General features: G+C 41.2%; 1 long non-coding RNA gene across 1 annotated transcript; it reads left to right on the top strand.

The window, feature by feature from the left end:
* Positions 1-8,129: 8,129 nt before the first annotated feature.
* LOC141553584 (uncharacterized) lies at positions 8,130-13,614 on the top strand. Its single transcript, XR_012485536.1, has 3 exons — positions 8,130-8,404; positions 8,851-8,900; positions 12,123-13,614. It is a non-coding gene; the product is annotated as an uncharacterized LOC141553584 (long non-coding RNA).
* The last annotated feature ends 4,810 nt before the right edge of the window (positions 13,615-18,424 follow it).

The raw sequence follows: 18,424 nt of genomic DNA, 5'->3' as shown, positions 1-18,424 counted from the left end.
ATGCTTTCAGTGACCCCATAAAGGATGTTTACATGTTAATACTTTTATTCAACTGTGAAAAGCAATTGTTTCATCTATCTGCACAATAAGATATAACAACAGGATAGCATCTTGTCCTTTAATATGTTTCTATCTAAACTCTATCAAAAAATAGGAAAATGAATTAATAATGTTAATAATAGTCTGTAGGACATTAAATATACCTTAGACCATGTCTCTCTGAACCTTACAAAAATGTGAGAATGATATAACAGTAATAATATATATCATACTTGAGATAATGAAGGACAGAGCCAGATACATGTTTAACAACTGTTTCATACTATTTCTAGCCATATGAAAAGATGCTCCAAGTCATTATTAATCAGAGAAATGTAAATTAAGACAACCTGAGGTACCACTACACACCTGTCAGATTGGCTAAGATGACAGGAACAAATAATGAGGAATGTTGGAGCGGATGTGGGAAAACTGGGACACTGATACATTATTGGTGGAGTTGTGAAAGAATCCGACCCTTCTGGAGAGCAATCTGGAACTATGCCCAAAAAGTTATCAAAATGTGCATATCCTTTGATCCAGCAGTGCTACTACTGGGCTTATATCCCAAAGAGATCTTAAAGAAGGGAAAGGGACATGTGTGTGGCAGCCCTCTTTGTAGTGGCCAGAAACTGGAAACTGAGTGGATGCCCATCAATTGGAGATTGGCTGAATAAATTGTGGTATATGAATGTTATGGAATATTATTGTTCTGTAAGAAATGACCAACAGGATGATTTTAGAAAGGCCTGGAGAGACTTACATGAACTGATGCTGAGTGAAATGAGCAGGACCAGGAAATCATTATACACTTCAACAACAATATTATATGATGATCAATTCTGATGGACGATGGCCCTCTTCAACAATGAGATGAACCAAATCAGTTCCAATAGAGTAGTAATGAACTGAACCAGCTACACCCAGCAAAAGAACTCTGGGAAACGAGTGTGGACCACAACATAGAATTCCCAATCCCTCTATTTTTGTCCACCTGCATTTTTGATTTCCTCCACAGGTTAATTGTACACTATTTCAAAGCCCAATTCTTCTTGTGCAGCAAAATAACTGTATAGACATGTATACATATATTGTATTTGACATATACTTTAACATATTTAATATGTATTGCTCTACCTGCCATCTGGGGGAGGGGGTGGGGGGAAGGAGGGGAAAATTGGAACAAAAGATTTTGCAATTGTCAATGCTTAAAAATTACCTATGCATATGTCTTGCTAATAAAAAGCTATAATAAAAAAACCAATTGTTTCATTACAAAAAAAATTATGCAGAAGTTTAATTTGCATTTTTAACATTTTCTCCTTCATCCTCTTATCACTGGACAATCAACAAAATGATGATTTGAGTCCTATGCATCTCATTTGCTGATTTCTGAGGTGTAAATATTCACAAGATCATTTAACAATTGGCTGTGAGGATCTCTGAGGGGTTGGCTCCAGCACACCCGTCTTATCCTGTCCTGTTCTGTCCTGTTCTCTCCCCTTCCCTCCCTCTTTTTTTTCCCCTCTTCTTACGTTCCCTCCATTCAGTGCAGGTGATGTAGGAAGACTGGAAATTCCTGTAGGCTCTAGAGCATGTCAACATTTCTATGTCACTTGAAGGTTTACACAGCTCATTACTCACTAATAGCAGAAGCATAGCTATCCCCATTTATAAAGGATTTTTTATATATGTATATGTATATATATGTATACATAGACATATATATGTGTGTGTGTATTTGTATAGTATGTATTTTATAGGCAACTGAGCCATAGAAAAGAGAGGGTGCTAGCCTAAGATTACAGAGTTAGGGAGCACTCAAACCTAGTTCTCTCTTTTTTTTTTTTAGCTTCTCAACCTTTTTATTATTAATTTTCTAATTATAACATTTTTGACAGTACATATGCATAGGTAATTTTTTTGCAACATTATTCCTTGTACTCCCTTCTGTTCCGAATTTTCCCTTCCTTTGCTCCACCCCCTCCCCTAGATGGCAGGCATTCCCATACATTTTAAATATGTTATAGTATATCCTAGATACAGTATATGTGTGTAGAACTGAATTTTTTTGTTGCACAGGAGAATTGGATTCAGAAGGTAAAAATAACCTGGGAAGAAAAACAAAAATGCTCACAGTTTACACTCATTTCCCAGTGTTCCTTCTCTGGGTGTAGCTGATTCTGTCCATCACTGAGCAATTGGATCTGAGTTAGATTTTCTCTTTGTTAAAGATATCCACTTCCATCAGAATACATCCTCATACAGAATCATTGTTGAAGTGTATAATGATTTCCTAGTTCTGCTCATTTCACTCAGCATCAGTTGATGTAAGTCTCTCCAAACCTCTCTGTATTCATTCTGCTGCTCATTTCTTACAGAGCAATAATATTCCATAACATTCACATACCATAATTTATCCAACCATTCTCCAATTGATGGACATCCATTCGTTTTCCAGTTTCTAGACATTACAAAAAAGGCTGCCACAAACATTTTGGCACATACAGGTCCCTTTCCCTTTTTTAGTATTTCCTTGGGATATAAGCCCAGTAGTAGCAATGCTGGATCAAAGGGTATGCACAGTTTGATAACTTATTGGGCATAATTCCAGATTGCTCTGCAGAATGGTTGGATTCTTTCACAACCACATCAACAATGCATCAGTGTTCCAGTTTTCCCACATCCCCTCCAGCATTCATCATTATTTTTTGCAACATTATTCCTTGTACTCCCTTCTTAGCCAATCTGACAGGTGTGCAGTGGTATCTCAGAGTTGTCTTAATTTGCATTTCTCTGATCAATAGTGATTTGGAACACTGTCATATGATTGAAAATAGTCAATTTCATTATCTGAAAATTGTCTGTTCATATCCTTTGATCATTTATCAACTGGAGAATGGCTTGATTTCTTATAAATTAGAGTCAGTTCTCTATATATTTTGGAGATGAGGCTTTTATCAGAACCTTTAACTGTAAAAATGTTTTCCCAGTTTGTTACTTCCCTTCTAATCTTGTTTGCATTGGTTTTGTTTGTTCAAAAGCTTTTTAATTTGATGTAATCACAATTTTCTATTTTGTGATCAATAATGATCTGTAGTTCTCCTTTGGTCACAACTATCCTATGTTCCTCTAATTTATTTATGATCTCGTTCTTTATGCCTAAATCATGGACCCATTTTGATCTTATCTTGGTATGTGGTGTGTTAAATCTGGGTCCATGCCTTGTTTCTGCCATACTAAATTCCAGTTTTCCCAGCAGTTTTTGTCAAATAATGAATTCTTATCCCCAAAGTTGGGATCTTTGGGTTTGTCAAACACTAGATTGCTATTTTTATTCACTATCTTGTCCTGGGAACCTAACCTATTCTACTGATCAACTAGTCTATTTCTTAATCAATACCAAATGGTTTTGGTGACTGCTGGTTTATAATATAGTTTTAGATCAGGCACAGCTAGGCCACTTTCATTTCTCGACCTTTTGTTCTTCCATATGAATTTTGTTGTTATTTTTTCTAGGTCACTAAAAATAAATAGATTAGTTTAGGGAGTATTGTCATCTTGATTATATTCGCTCAGCCTATCCAAGAGCACTTAATATTTTTCCAATTATTTAAATCTGACTTTATTTTTGTGGTAAGTGTTTTGTAATTTTGCTCATATAATTCCTGACTTTCCTTTGGTAGATAGATTCTCAAATATTTTATACTATTGACAATTATTTTGAATGGAATTTCTCTTTGTATTTCTTGCTGTTGGATTTTGTTGGTAATGTATAAAAATGCTGAGGATTTATGTGGGTTTATTTTGTATCCTGCAACTTTGCTAAAGTTGTGAATTATTCCTATCAGCTTTTTAGCAGAATCTCTGGGGTTCTCTATGTATACCATCATATCATCTGTAAAGAGTGATAGTTTGGTTTCCTCATTACCTACTCTAATTCCTTTAATCTTTCTCTTCTCTCATTGCTGAGGCTAGCGTTTCTAATACAATATTGAATAATAATGGTGATAGTGGGCAACCTTGTTTCACTCCTGATCTTACTGGGAAAGATTCCAGTTTATCGCCATTGCATATGATGCTTACTGATAGTTTTAAACATATGCTCCTGATTATTTTGAGGAATAGTCCATTTATTCCTATACTCTCAAGTGCTTTTAGTAGGAATGGATGTTTTGTCAAATGCTTTTTCTGTATCTATTGAGATGATCATATGGTTTTTGTTAATTTGGTTATTGATATAGTCGATTATCCTAATAGTTTTCCTAATATTGAACCAGCCCTGCCTTCCTGATATAAATCCCACTTGGTCATAATGTATTATCCTGGGGATGATTTTCTGTAGTCTTTCTGCTAATATTTTATTTAAGATTTTAGCATCAATATTCATTAGGAAACCTAATTCTTTTAACGTTACAAGTCCCAGGCTCTTTCCTCTTCACTACAGGGTCCTGCTCCAAAATGTTTCACGTTTGATCCTCTGCTTTGTTGGGCAGTTTGGATTCCCCAGTAGCACTTTGCTAGCTTCCTTTGCCAGAAATGCTTCTCCAGAAAGACTTCTAGATGGGTGGCCTTGGAGTCCATTTAGCAGGCTCTGAGGGTCCCTCCTTCCAAAGGTCCAATTAAGAAGAGTAACCAGAAAGTGACCAGTGGACAATGTCTCTTGACAATCTGCCTGAAGCCAGAGTCCCACCCTTACCCTTTCTTCTAGCAGAGATCCCAGCCTCTCCCACAGGGATGTGGGCAAGGCTTTTGGCCCAGTGTGGAGTTCTGATGGAACATCATTATGACCACTTTGCTCTGATCTCTCTGGGTGGGCTGCTCAGCCTTTAGAAGCCATGCATCAAACCAGTGGCGGAACTAGAATTAGAACCCGGTTTTCCTGACTCTCAGTTTAGGATTCTTTCTATTCCCCCCTCTCCTCATCCCCACTCCCTTGTTCCGGATCTCCCCTTAACTCTTTATGTCATTTTGAATAAGCCATTTTTCCTCTTGGAAATTTCCTATCTGTGAGACAAGGCTATTAAGTGATTGCAGCTTCCATTTGGGCATGAAAGGGACTTCTCTTCATTACCTTTTTGTATGGAAGGTAGTGTTTAGTGGGAAGAATTTCAGACACTAATACAGTAATTAGAGGGTCCCTTGCTACGTGTATTCTATGGCTTCCTTATTTCTCTTCATCCTCCCTCTTCCCCAGTTGTTGGGTTCCCAGATCTAGCAGCTGGGATCCCCCAGTGCCCCAAAGCCCCAGACCTCGAGTCTAAGCCATTGCCTGGATTTGTCCTCACTTATGGATGGCTCTTCTAGTCAATCTGTGTATGTTTTTCCTAAGTAGATTTTTTTTAAATCTGTAGGACAGACACAAGCCTTCTCAACCATCCTACTGAATATTTTACCAGACACACACACAGCTTCCATCTGGAATACCCCTGTGATGCAAGCACTCAGTAAGGAAGCTCCCTTTGGTTTAGACCTCTTTGCCAATGGCCTGCCAAAGACTCCACCTGAATCAGCATCTTAAATTCCTAGACCCTGGGCCTTCCCTTGCCCAAATTCACTCCTCACCACCATCCTCACTCCAGTGTTAACAGGAAAAAGAGATTGTCCTGGAACTGGGACATTCATGAGGCTTTGAAATATTTCTGTAACATTACACAGTGGAAAGGACTCTTAACGTGGAGCCAGAAAGGAAAGAACTGGTTATAAAGTCTGCCTCTGACATTTATCTGATTGTGGACAAGTCATTTAACTTCCCTGGGCTTCAGTTTTCTTACTTGTGAAATGAAGAAGTTGGACAAGATGGCCTAAGTTCCTTCAGGAGCTTTGAAGTCAGTTAATCTTCCTGAGTCTCAGTTTCCTCATTTATAAAATGAGAATAAGAAGAGAACCTATTTTACAGGACCATTTTGAGAATCAAACAGGAGAGCATATGTAAGATGTTTTGTGAATATTAAAGAGATCTATAATGGTCAGGTATCATTGTAATTCTTGTAATTCAATTGTAATATTGTAATTCTACTAGTTGGTCCTGCCACCTGGGGGGAGGGAGAGATACCACAGGGATAAGGGCTTGTTAAAAGATTTTTTTTAAATCCATGTTTTTTTAATTTAAAAATTAACAAAGGCCTACTTGTTTTTAGGTAAAAATTCAATCACTATGGAGCTATAAAAAGAACCATGATATAAAAAGATTAAAAAATAATCACTGAAATAATTTTAATCAATTCCTGACATGGAATCATCAGTCTAACATAGGATCATAAATTTAGGTCTAAAAAAGACCTCATACATCATCTCATCCAATCTTCTTATTTTACAGATGAAGAAACTGAGGCTTGAAGAAGTTAAGGGACTCAAGTGATTTAATTTAATAAGTGGCAGAGATGGGATTCAAACTCAGGTATCTGATCCCAAACCAATTAAAAAGGGTTTATTAAGTATCTACTTGTTAAAGAGGACATGAACTTAGAGGTTTGGATGTGCAAGGGATCTGCTCTCTTAAGTGATCTTAAGGAAAATTAGATAGATAGAATGGTAGGCTTGGAGTGGAGTCAGGAGTTCAAATGTTACCTCAGAAACTTACTACCTGATTCTGTCTATCTCAGTTTCCCCCACTGTAAAATGGGGAATAATAGCACCTTTTGTGAGGATCACATGAGATAGTATTTGTAAAGTGCTTAGCTTAGTACTTGGCACATAGTAAATGTTTAATAAAATACTTATTCCTTTCCCAACTTATCCCAATCCCTTAAGATTTTCATTGTGATTTTCCTCACAACAACTCTGCAAAGCAGATAGTGTATACACACACACACACACACACACACACACACACACACACACACACAGTTACACAGCCAATACCTCCACATACCAGTCTATTTCCAAAAACCATATCTTGGAATTCTGGTACCTTGGAGAAGAATTGGAGGAAGGGGAAGAAAAATGTCCAAAGATGACCTTCCTGGGCCTCTGAAGATGCAGGAAAGATGGAAAGGTGAAGGTGCAGAAAGGAAAGTCTCCATCCTCACTAGGCAATCCCCATGAAGCAGGGTTGGGGAAGAAGAAGAGAGTTTGTTCTGCCAAATAAAGTCTCGCTGGTTAACCCTCTAGAGAAGTTGGGAAATTACAGTGATTGGACAAAAGGAGAGCAAGCCCTCCCTGAAGATGGACCCCAGGAAAAGGACAGAAGCCTTGTGGCAGAATTATGTCTGGTAACCTCACAGAGAAAGTAAAGGGGAGAGAGGGGGCAAGGAGCACAGAATTTAGCTCATCTTGTAGGGGTCCAGTCCTACTGGACAACCTTCTTGGAAGAAGGCGGAGGATGGGGAGGTAGCAGATATGGGCTGGGGAGACCTCATACATCATCTCATCCATCCTTATTTTACAGATGAAGAAACTGAGGCTTGAAGAAATTAAGGGACTTAAGTGATTTAATTTAATAATAAAATAATAAGTTGTCATAGGACTCATGATGGAAAGTTGGTTCCAGGAGAGGAGCAAGATCCTCATGGAGCAGGTACGTACTGCTCTAGGATATAGTTATTGGATGAGTGATGGAGTGAGAGGTGGGCCTGACTCTTATGGTACCACACAGTTCTGGGTCCAAACAGAGGTAGGTAGGGGAATTTAAGGAGGTAGAAGAAGCTTTCTTCCTTCACATTGGTAATTAGAGGAAGAGCTCTGATCTTCTCACCCTAGTTATAGCTTTGTCTTTCACAATCTGGATATTCTATATAGGAAAATATGCCATAAAACATGCCAAATTAAATAACTATTAGTAAATATTTTTAGTGTCAAGTCAATGATACAAACAATATGTTGGAAGATTATCTCCAACAATCAGAACAGTCGCAAAGTATTATTTTTATTCAGGTAGTGAGCTCCCTGTCACTGCAGGTCTTTAAGCAGAAGCTACATGACCATTTGTTGGGAATATAGTAGAAGAAATTTTTCTTCAGGTTCACTTTGGACTAGATGGCTTCTGACCCACTTTTAACGCTAATATGTCATCCTGGCATGGAAGGTTATCCATAAACTAGCCTGATTCGGTCTACTGGATATGTTTAAGCAGAAGACTGGAAATTTGCAGAGAAAGATTTCCAGAGAGAATTCAGAGTTTAGGACTTAGTGCTATTTCTTTCCAAAGGGCATATGGGAATTTTTGTCATAGGACTTCAGAGAAGGGAAGGAGGAAGGGATTTCCAGAGGCATGGTCAGAAAGCTTTTACAAAGGAGAGGCTTTTCAAAAGGAGGTGACAGTTACATGTTCCAGAGCAGAACAACGGGAATGAGGACTGAGAAAAAGACATGGGACTTGGAAATGAGGAGGTCTGGTGGATCCCATGAGTGTCGTTTCAGAAGGGTGAGATCAGATTGTCAGATTGTGGAAAGAGGGCAATGGAAGGTAACGGCATAGAAACGGAGCCAGGACTGTTCTCAAATGAGAAGTCTTTGTGCAAGAAAAGTGAGACAAAAAGGGAGGTTCTTTTCAAAAACTGGGAGAATTGAGTGTGCTGGTGGGCAATGGGAAAGGGGCTAAAGAGAGAGAGAGGGAAGATGCTAGACACTGGGGATAATGGGAAGGGGTGGGGCGGGGGTGTCCTAGGGCAGACAGGAAAGGCTTCAGTCCTGAACAAATATTTATTGAGTGGTTACTATGTGCAAAGACTGTGGGGGTGTGGGCTGCTGGTTTCAGGCGCCTGTCCATTGGTCCCCAGGAGGGTTTCAGTTTTCTTCCCTGGGAATTGACCTTCATGGCACACAATGCTTCCTTTCAAGGCTCACATGGGCTTTGCTGAATTCTTTCAGGGGCTCATTGTACCTGAGCTGAGCTGTACCACCTCTGGACCAGGGGGAAGGTGAGGACATGCCCTCTTCTTTCGTTTCTTTACATTCTCTCCCCAATAACCTCATCCACTCCCTTGGTTTCTATTGCCACCTTCACACCAAGACCTCCCAAATCTGGAGGCAGATAATGGGGCTGTGGTCCCTTTAAATCAATGATCCCAATGTAGCTTTGCTTGGCTACAAATTCAATATACCTAAAACCAATTTCATTACATCTTTACTCCAAACCTCCTCCTCCTAATTCCTCATTCTTCTCAATGGTGTCATTGAGTATCATAGGTATCCAGGTTTACCATTTGGTTTTAATATCCAATCAACTACCATTTCTTCTGGCTTTTTTCTTTTTCAGTAACTTTTTGCATCCATCTCTTCTATTTTGTTCTCTCATCACCACTCCAGTTCAAAGTTCTTCTCCCCTTAGATCCAGATCACTGGATCCTACGGTTCTCTCTTCTACAATAGCTCTCTTCCTTCCTTTCTGCATGCACCTGATAGCAGATTCATCTTTGTAAACAGGTCTTTTCTCATGTCATTTCTCTATCAAAAGCCTTCAAAAGACCCCTGATGCTTATAGAACAAAGTCCAAATCACTTAATCTGAGCCTTAGAAGGCTATCTATACATTAGCCTAGAAACATTTGATCTACTTCATGAGGTAGAGAATTCCCTATCACTGGATAGCTTTAAGCAAAGGTTGGATAACCTCTGTTTAGGAAAACTGAGGAGAGAATTTTGTAACTTAGCACTATTTCTTTCTGGATGGTATTTAGGATCGTAAATTTACCAAAAGTTACCTTAGAAGTCAGGTTGTCCAACCCTCTCATTTTACAAATGTAGAAACTGAGGTCCAGAGATGTTCAGTTATTTGTGTATGGTGGTAAGAAACAGTTAGGTACTCTCATCTAAAATTTTTTTTCTGACCTGATTTCCCAACAAATTCATTATTTTGCCTAATTCTGCCTCATTCACACAGTTATTTATACAACCATAGATTTGGGGCTAGAAGAGGTGATTAAGTCTAAACTCCTCATTTTATAAGTAAGATGCACATGCATTCACATAAACTACACATGTTCACATGAGTTGTAAACATTTTTCATGTGAATCTCTTAGGAGGCATGAATAGCTATGCTTAGAAACCTGGACTCTTTCTGAGAAAAGGAGGAGAGCCTTGGGTAGCACTTGTACAGTTATCAGCTTATTAGTTGAGATAGGGAGAGAAGCAGAGGGGCACTTGGAACAACATGGGGTTGAGTGTTTTCGCTCTAGTTTCTGGGGGGGCATAATGGACTAGAATTAGAAGTTCTGCTTCTCCAAATATGATTTTGATTTGGAACAAAAGCCACATTCCTAGTTGTTCTTAAGGAGAGGGTTGCCTCCAGCTTATAAGCATCGTCTTGATCTCTTCTATCGAATGCTGCTTATGTAAAAGAGCACCAGAAACAGTGAACAGCAAGTAAACCCATTTATTTGAGCAAATAGTAAATGGAAGTCAGATTAGAATATTTCAGAAAATACCCAAGAGTCAATATTCTCTGTGCTAGGAGTAAGAAGCGATCTCGGCTCAAATCAAGAGAGAGCCCCAGTCTCACCCAAGGAGAAAGTCTCTGAAGTCCCTGGGGAAGCAAGCTGGAAATGAGGGGCAGGTTAAGGACAGATGCAGCTTGCAAAGTCTTTCTCCCTCTCCTCTTGAACTACATCTGGCCACTGGCCCCAGATGGCTCTGGAGGACAAAGCGAGGCAGGGGATCTGGCACAGCCCTCCCTCCCTTAAGTCCTCTTCATCTGCATGTCATGGCATTCCCTCCCTGATGTCCTAGTCTTCTTTGAGAATGAAGGGCAAAGACAACTCTCTCCTTTCTGAGCTCCTGTGATCCATTGGCTTCAGTCTCCTTAGTATCAAAGTTATAGGAGTCCGCCACCATGCCCAGCCAAAATAATCCTTCTGAAGGCACAGGTCTGACCGTGTCATCCCTTTGCTCAGAAACATTCAGTGGCTCCCTATTACTTCTAAGATAAAGTATAAACATCTGACTGTGACTTTAATATCTCTGGGTCTCAATGTTCTCCTATACAATGAGGGGACTAGACTAGATGACCTCCAAGACAAGGCCCCTTCTGGCTCAGAATTGGTGAGGCTATTTTCACTTTTGGAGATTTTTGTGACTTTTCTCTTTTGTTCTGTTTCTTCCTTCACAACATGACTAATGTGGAAATATGTTTACATGATTGCACAAATGTATCTGCATGCACATGTGGATTATACATGTAAATGTATAATCTGCATCAGATTGCTTGCTTCTTAGGTAGGGGGAATAGGAAGAAAGGAGAGAGAAAAAAATTGGAACTCAAAATCTTATAAAAAATGAATGTTGAAAACTATCTTCACATGTGATTGGAAAAATAAAATTAAAAAAAAACTGTGATGTTTAGCTTGGCATTTCAAGCCCTTCACAATCTGCTTCCAACATACTCTTTTGGCTCTAACTTGATGATCTCATAAGCCTACTTTTCCAGCCTTTTCTCATATTACTCTACGTTCCTATTAAACTGGACAATAGCCTGCTGTTTAAATGTCCATCTCCCATCTCCCTGGATTCTTCTCTGTCCCAGAATACTCTCTCTCAGACCTAATGCTCAGAATCTTTATCTTCACTTATGCCGCCTCCTCCAGGAAGTCTTCTCTGATCCCTTTGGCTGTTCAGGTTCTTTCTCCCTCAGCTTCATGTTGCATACTTCCAGGACAGCATGAGCTTGTTGAGGACAGGGACTCTTTCATTTTTGTCTTTGTATTTTCGAGACTTAGCATGGAGCCCGCCGCCTTAGGCCCTTTCTATATGTCTGCTTTTGCTCCTGGACCCTTTCACTTAACCTTCCAGTGTCATTTTGGTTGAGACCAATGAGATCTAGCTACATTGAATGGATCAGCTAAAATTAGAAGGTCAGTTTCTGAATTGCCTGAATACACAGAATAAAAATTTATTCCTTTGGCAGTCTTAATACATTTTATATTTATAATTATATATAATATATATAGTATATCAAGACTGACCTAGTAAGCCTTAATGTATATATATATATATATATAATATATTATATATATATTATATATGGAAATGGATCAGAAAGTACTTATACAAATTAATGAATGTCAGCCACAAAAGATTTTTTTCTTTCTTTTAAAAATATTATTTTTAATATTAAAAATTTTGAACTCCAAATTCTTTTCCTCCAGCCCTTCACAAATCTAAGAAATATGCTATCAGTTATACATGTGAAATTGTGAAAGACATACACGAGTGACTTCTAAGAGACTGGAGGTGCCTTACCTTTAAGATGGATCTCGGAGATGGCATATCCCTCAGGATCACCATTGGCAACCAGAACCTGGGGCCGGACAGGGCAAAGCCTGGAAGTGCCTCTGCTCTCCAAGTGTCTCTGTTTCACCGGGGAGGAAGCCAAGGCTCAGAGCCGGGCAGGACATGGTTAAAGAAGTCAGTGGGGGAGGCAGGAATCGAAGCCACATGCCCTGGCTCACTGTAAGGGCCGCTAGCTAGGCCACACCCTCCTTCTGGCCTGTACCCTTCCAGGGTGGAATTTCCTGGTTTGTGTCCCAAATGTGGGGCAGAGAGATGCAGGGAGGGCACATGCAGCCCGACCTCAACCCCCTCCCTCCCTTTTGGGGCCCACCCCACCCAAAGTGGACTTCCAGCTTCTTCCTCATTTGAAGTGAAAATGATTTTGGGAGGAGAAGCAGCGCTGAAACCCTAGCCAGCAGGCAACGTCCACGCTCTCTCCGAGGGAGAGGAGTCCAGAGAGGGCTGGGCTGGCAGGGCTGCGGGGGCAGCCGGGGACAAGCTGCGATTGGCAGGATTCCGTCCCTCTCCTCTCGGCCCTGCTGGGCCGTGCAGTGTGGGAAGCTGGCCCTGGGCTGGTTTGCCTGGGAGCTGGCTCCTGCCCCTCTTATCAGTCTCTTAGTCTCTACCACTGCCCGTATTTACACAAAGGCTGGCACCAGGAGGGGTTCTGAAAGGCTCTGGAGGGAAGACAAGGCTGGGGGAGGAGACTTAGCCCAGGCATGGAGACCGAGGATGAGTCTGAAAACAAGGAGGGCATAAATGTGGCAGAATTAGGGCCTGGGGCGGAGGGAGAGGGAAGAATACAGAAGGTACAGTCCCAGGTGGCTTCTCTTGTGGGGCATACGTGAGATCTGAGGCACTGGTTTCTTGCTTCTCCTTTCTGGAAGAGAGCATAAGACTCAGAGCTGAAAAACAGCTAAAACTAGAAACTAGCAAATTCAGTTCTGGGAGGCAGGATGTGGGGGAGTTAAAGTGCCTGTGGGCCCGGGGCAGGGCTTTCTGGGCAGGGCAGGTTCTCTGGGGCAGGGACCACCATCTCTAAGACGGCCTGACTCACTACTGTGGGGCCTGGAAGAGAGCGCCTGAGAGGTGGACGCTATGGTGGTGGGATCCTGCGGGCCACGGCCTAGGACAAATGGGAAGGTGGTGTTTCAGGAGAAGCAGTGCACCCTCGGCACTGGACGCCGGCACATGGGCCTTATCACCACTCTGTAGTTACCACTTAAAAAGACCTTAATGTAGTCCAAGGCTTCTTAAACTTTGTTCCACTTGCAAACCCTTTCTGTCCAAAAGTTTTTATGGAATTCCAGGTACAGAGGTATGTAAAACAGGTAAAACTTTTACTGATAATAAATCATGATTTCACAATCTCTACGTTCAGTCCGGGGACCCACAAAGCTTTGAGTAGTCCAAAATCCTCATGAAATAGATGGAGAAACAGCCGTTTCATATAGGGTAGTAAACAGAGTCAAGGGAAGCGGACAACACCTTGCATGGCCTCCCCATGAAACTGGAGGCCTCGCCCCATAATTGTTTGTTAAATACATGATTGATCAAAATATAGCGAACCCTAGCTATTGTTAGTTATCTCAAAAAGTCTCTAAAATTCCAAAGAAAGAACTTAAAAGGACACATATTGAATTCATTTGACTAAAACGAGAGGAAATTGCCCCAGCGGGCCTGAGTCTGCTGCGGGTTTGAATATGAGCACATGAGCTGAGGAGCGGAGGCATTCCAAAGCTGGAGCAGCGGGTGGGAGGCAGGGAGGCAGGGGGACGGCATGCCAAGTTTGGAGAACAAACAGTCCCCGGGTTGGCTAGAACAGCATAGGAAGCAGAGTAACACAAAATCAATCTGGAGAGATAGGTGCCATCCAAGGGGAAGGCGGAAGGGCCTGTGCTCTATCCCAGAGGTGATGGGAAGCCAAGCAGGGTTTGCTTTGGGGGAAGGAAGGGCCTGTGCTATAAGACCGCGGCGTTAGCGATACATGAAGGCCTGGAGAGGTGAGGACGGGAAGAGGCATGCCACAGGGACGCAATCAAAGTGGATTCACGTCCTAGACTTGCCTCCTTGAGCTCGGGAGGATTTGAGTCACATCCCCTCTCTGAAAAACCGTGGGATGAGGAGATGGTTATGATGGGGGAGGGGGGTTGTGTTAGGTGGGCTCTGAAGTTCCTTTTCAGACTATAATCCCAGGGTCCTAATTCCTGCGTGGAAGGAAGTGATTTTGCCGGTAAAAATACAAAGCAAAGAAAAACAAATAAAAACCCAAACCCAAGGGGCAGCACTGCCCTCTGGTGTCCAGAAGCGGCAGCTGTCTTTCCAGAAAGACAATTTAGGACCCACATTCCATCCCTTTGCCCAAGAAGGGGAGAATGTGGTCCTGTTCCTAGCTGGGTCACTGGGTAATGGACTTAACAATTGTCATTGAGGGAGTGGGATTTCCTTATTGTTTTATACTGCAGCCTCGTCATAAACAACAGCTTGACAAAATCAAGATCCAGGGATGGATTCCTCACTCCCATCACCACACAGTCTTGGTTATTTTGATTTAATTTTAAAAAATAAAATAAATTCAAAGCATTTCCTTTAAGGAGATTGTCTTGTTTTCCCATTTATAATTGAAGGTGCTTTTTGAGAGGATAGGAGTTCCTTGAATGTCACTGTCCTTCCTCAATAGTTAATTTAAGAATTAGCACCCACAGAGCGAGGCCCTGGGCTAGGCCTCCTGTGAAAGATGCAAGAAAAAGTTCCCACCTCCAAGCCGCTCAGTCTACTTGAAAGAAGTCCCCATACTCCTGATTCCACAGCGCTCCCCTTTACAAACTACAATCTAGCAAAACCGTCCCAGTCTTTTTCTCAACTCAGCATTCTCTCTCCCACATCCTTCTAGCTGACCTCCTTAAGTTTCTACCTACTCCAGTAAATGCTCCACTCAGCTAGGAAAGTCATCTTCCTAAATCACAGATCTGACCGGGCCCTCCTCTATCCAATCAACTTCAATAGCTCCCTGTTGCCTCTAGAATCAAATATAAAATTCTGTTTGACTTTTAAAGCCCATCATAACCTGGCCCCTTTCTATTTTCCCTGTCTTCTTATATCTTACTCTTTTTAACATACTCTTCCACCCAAAAACACTGGCTTCTTTATTGTTCTTAACAGTTCCTCTTTACTCCATCTCCCTGCTGCTGTTGTTCAATTATGTCCTGTTCTTAATGACCCCTTTTGGGATTTTTTGGCAAAGATACCGAAGTGGTTTCTTTTTCAGCTCATTTTACTGAGGAAAACAGAGCTGGGTGACTGCCCAAGATCACACAGGTAGAGTGGAAGGCCAGGTTTGAACTGATGATTCCAAGCCCCGTGCTTTATCTACTGCTACTCCATCTTTTATCTCAGTGCATTTTCACTGGCTGTCTCCCTCACTTGTAACTTTCTCCCTCCTCATTTTTAGCTCCTGGCTGCCCATAAGGCTTAGTTTAAACCCACTTTCTGTAAGAAGCCCTTCCTAGTCCTCCTTAATACTTGTGTCTTCCCTTAGGTCCAATTATGACTGCACAGCCAACTCAAGATCAATAATCATCACCCTCATGATGTCAATGATTTGAGGAGGAAGGATTAACAACAATAATGACAGCAGCAGCAGCAACTTTCAACAGAACTGTTTTCATTTTACCTCCCCCAGTAATCTGTGATCTCCTTGAGAACAGGAGCCTTTCTTTGTATCCCTACTATTTAGCATGATGTCAGGCACATAGTGCTTAATAAATACGTGTTGCTTTGAATTGACCTCCATTTCAGCTCCCATTGTGGGAACTCCCTCCACCATCACACACACACACACACACACACACACACACACACACACACACACACACACAATTGTGTTCTTTCCCTTTCCCACCTACTACTTCTTTCACCATGGAACTCAGGGCACTCTCTTCTGAGAGTAGCAAATTAAGACAAAAAGAAGCTTTGACTTTATTGGTGTCTTTCTTGTGAGCATCTCAGAGAATACTAACTCAGTCCCTGTGAAATCAGAAAAAGTAATCGCTCATTTCCCCATGCGATGAATAGGGAAACTGAGGCACACCCAAAGGGAGTGCTGAAAGTGAATCTATGGATCATTTAATCCACTCCCTTAATTTTATAAAGAGTGAAGGGATTGATCAAAAATCAGAGACTCAAACTTAGGCTCAAGGAGTCTTTGCAATTCAATTATGCATTCTTCCTTCCCATCTACTCCCACCCTCCTCCCCATTCTTCCTGCCTCAGCCATCATACTTTACACTGTAAGTGAGCAGAGACACTTTAGTCCCTCGGAGACCTTTCTCCACCAGGTTAGACTGCCTTAAAAAATGTCATAGATTTTCCACATTAAGTCCAAAGCCACTAGGAGTCTAGCCAGTAGAGAATTTCTTGAGAATCACATGAGAGACCCTTCCTCTCTGAGATCTGCTTCTTTAGGAGTGCTAGAGACGTCCAGGGCACCATGGCAGGGAACAATGGATTTGAGTTCAGATGACTTGGGCTGGAATCCCAGATCAGTCACTAGTTGGGTGTCCTTGAGCAATTAACTTCTTCGTGGTGGGGCTCAGCTAATTTAATCAGTAAAAATGCTTGCTATAAGATTCCTTCAAGTTCAAACACCTGTGAGTCTAGAACTTGGCGGGCAAACCTTGCTAGTTTTAACGTTCACTAAGGAAAAGGTCTATGTGATTTAATCAACATTACAAAATCATACACTTCAACCCAATAATTCCATTGTTGGGAATATTTTCTGAGAGCTACTTGTTCAAAGGCTTTTTATTACAGAATTACATGTAATTTTTAAAAAATGAAAACAACCTAAATGCCCGTCAATGAGGGTTGAATAAACTGTGGCACAATAATATAGCAGGCTATTTTAATGCAATTAAGACTGCCAAGTGAGAAATACACAAAGAAATCTGGATAGACATTTGTGAAATAATGCAAAGTGAAAAAAAGCCAAAGAAGGAAAATTAATTTTATTTGGCTGTATTAATTTTCAACATATAAGCTTTTAAGGACACATTTAATCTCAAACAAACAAAACCAAACTGAGAAAATGGTTCTCTTTGGTCTTATCCAGTGAGGAGGTGGGAGTGACAAGTGGGAGTAGAGGAGGCTGGTTCTGACCTGTTCTCTGGTGGCCAGCTAGGGAAATGTCGTCTCAAAGGGGTTTTAGCCACCTTGCTGAGATGCAGTAGACTGCCATAACTTCTGGCTCTCTGCCCAATGCCCTACTTCTGCAGGGGGGGTTAGGGATACCTTTGAAGGTAGGGGATGGAGTAAATGGCTCTTCAAAATCACTTAATGGCCTAAGAAATATGAAGACAGCTCAGGACCTTTGGGATTTTGAGACAAAGGAGGTGAGCAGGTCATCAGAGGCCAGGTAAGGGAACTGATCAGCAAAATCCCTTAGGTTTAGAAGCTAAAAGATGAGGGGCACATTCTCTCCATGTTCTTGCCAGGAATAGAATTGGGAAATGTCCAGCTTACTCTCTTCTCAGGCCCTAAAATCCATCCTCAGTGGGATTTCAGTCTGTGATAAAGGCAGATTAAAATCTATCCAGATTTCTTTTCAGATAAAGGCAGACTTTAAAACAATACCTAATAATTCCTATGGTCAGAAAAGTCTTTTTGTGATTATTTTAGCCATGTCTGTGATTCAGTGCAAAGGCCATGCATGGGCTTTGGATTCAGAGAACCTAGGTTCAAATTTCTCTCTAATACTTATTATCTGAGTCACTTAGTTTCTTTAGGTATCAGTTTCATCTGTAAGAACATGAGTAGAAGAGATAACCCCCAAATCACCTTCACTTCTAGACCCCTCAGGGGGCTATGATTTATTGGCCACTGTTCCTTAGCTCCTTCAGATCTCAATATAGAAGATTTGCCAGAATGTTTGGGTCTGACTTGTTAGCTCCAAGTCTTAGCTTGGTTTCATTTTAGATGAAAAATTGTTTGATCTCTAGCTTTTGGTGGAGCTGCAGGGAAGTCTTGGCTCCTTTGGTTTCTTGGAGCTGGGGTTCTGGCCACCAAGGGGGAATCTGTATCTTTTGAACTGGCCAGTTGTTAATGGAACAGCCCCAGCCTATTCTATAGAAGCTGCGTTCAAGAATCCTCCTGGGCCCTGTAGTTAGTTAATAAATGGTTC

The sequence above is a fragment of the Sminthopsis crassicaudata genome, chromosome 2, assembly GCF_048593235.1.
Source record: "Sminthopsis crassicaudata isolate SCR6 chromosome 2, ASM4859323v1, whole genome shotgun sequence".
Classification (NCBI taxonomy): domain Eukaryota; kingdom Metazoa; phylum Chordata; class Mammalia; order Dasyuromorphia; family Dasyuridae; genus Sminthopsis; species Sminthopsis crassicaudata.
Note: the sequence above shows the minus strand (reverse complement) of the source record. Positions and strands in the feature narration are given on the sequence as shown.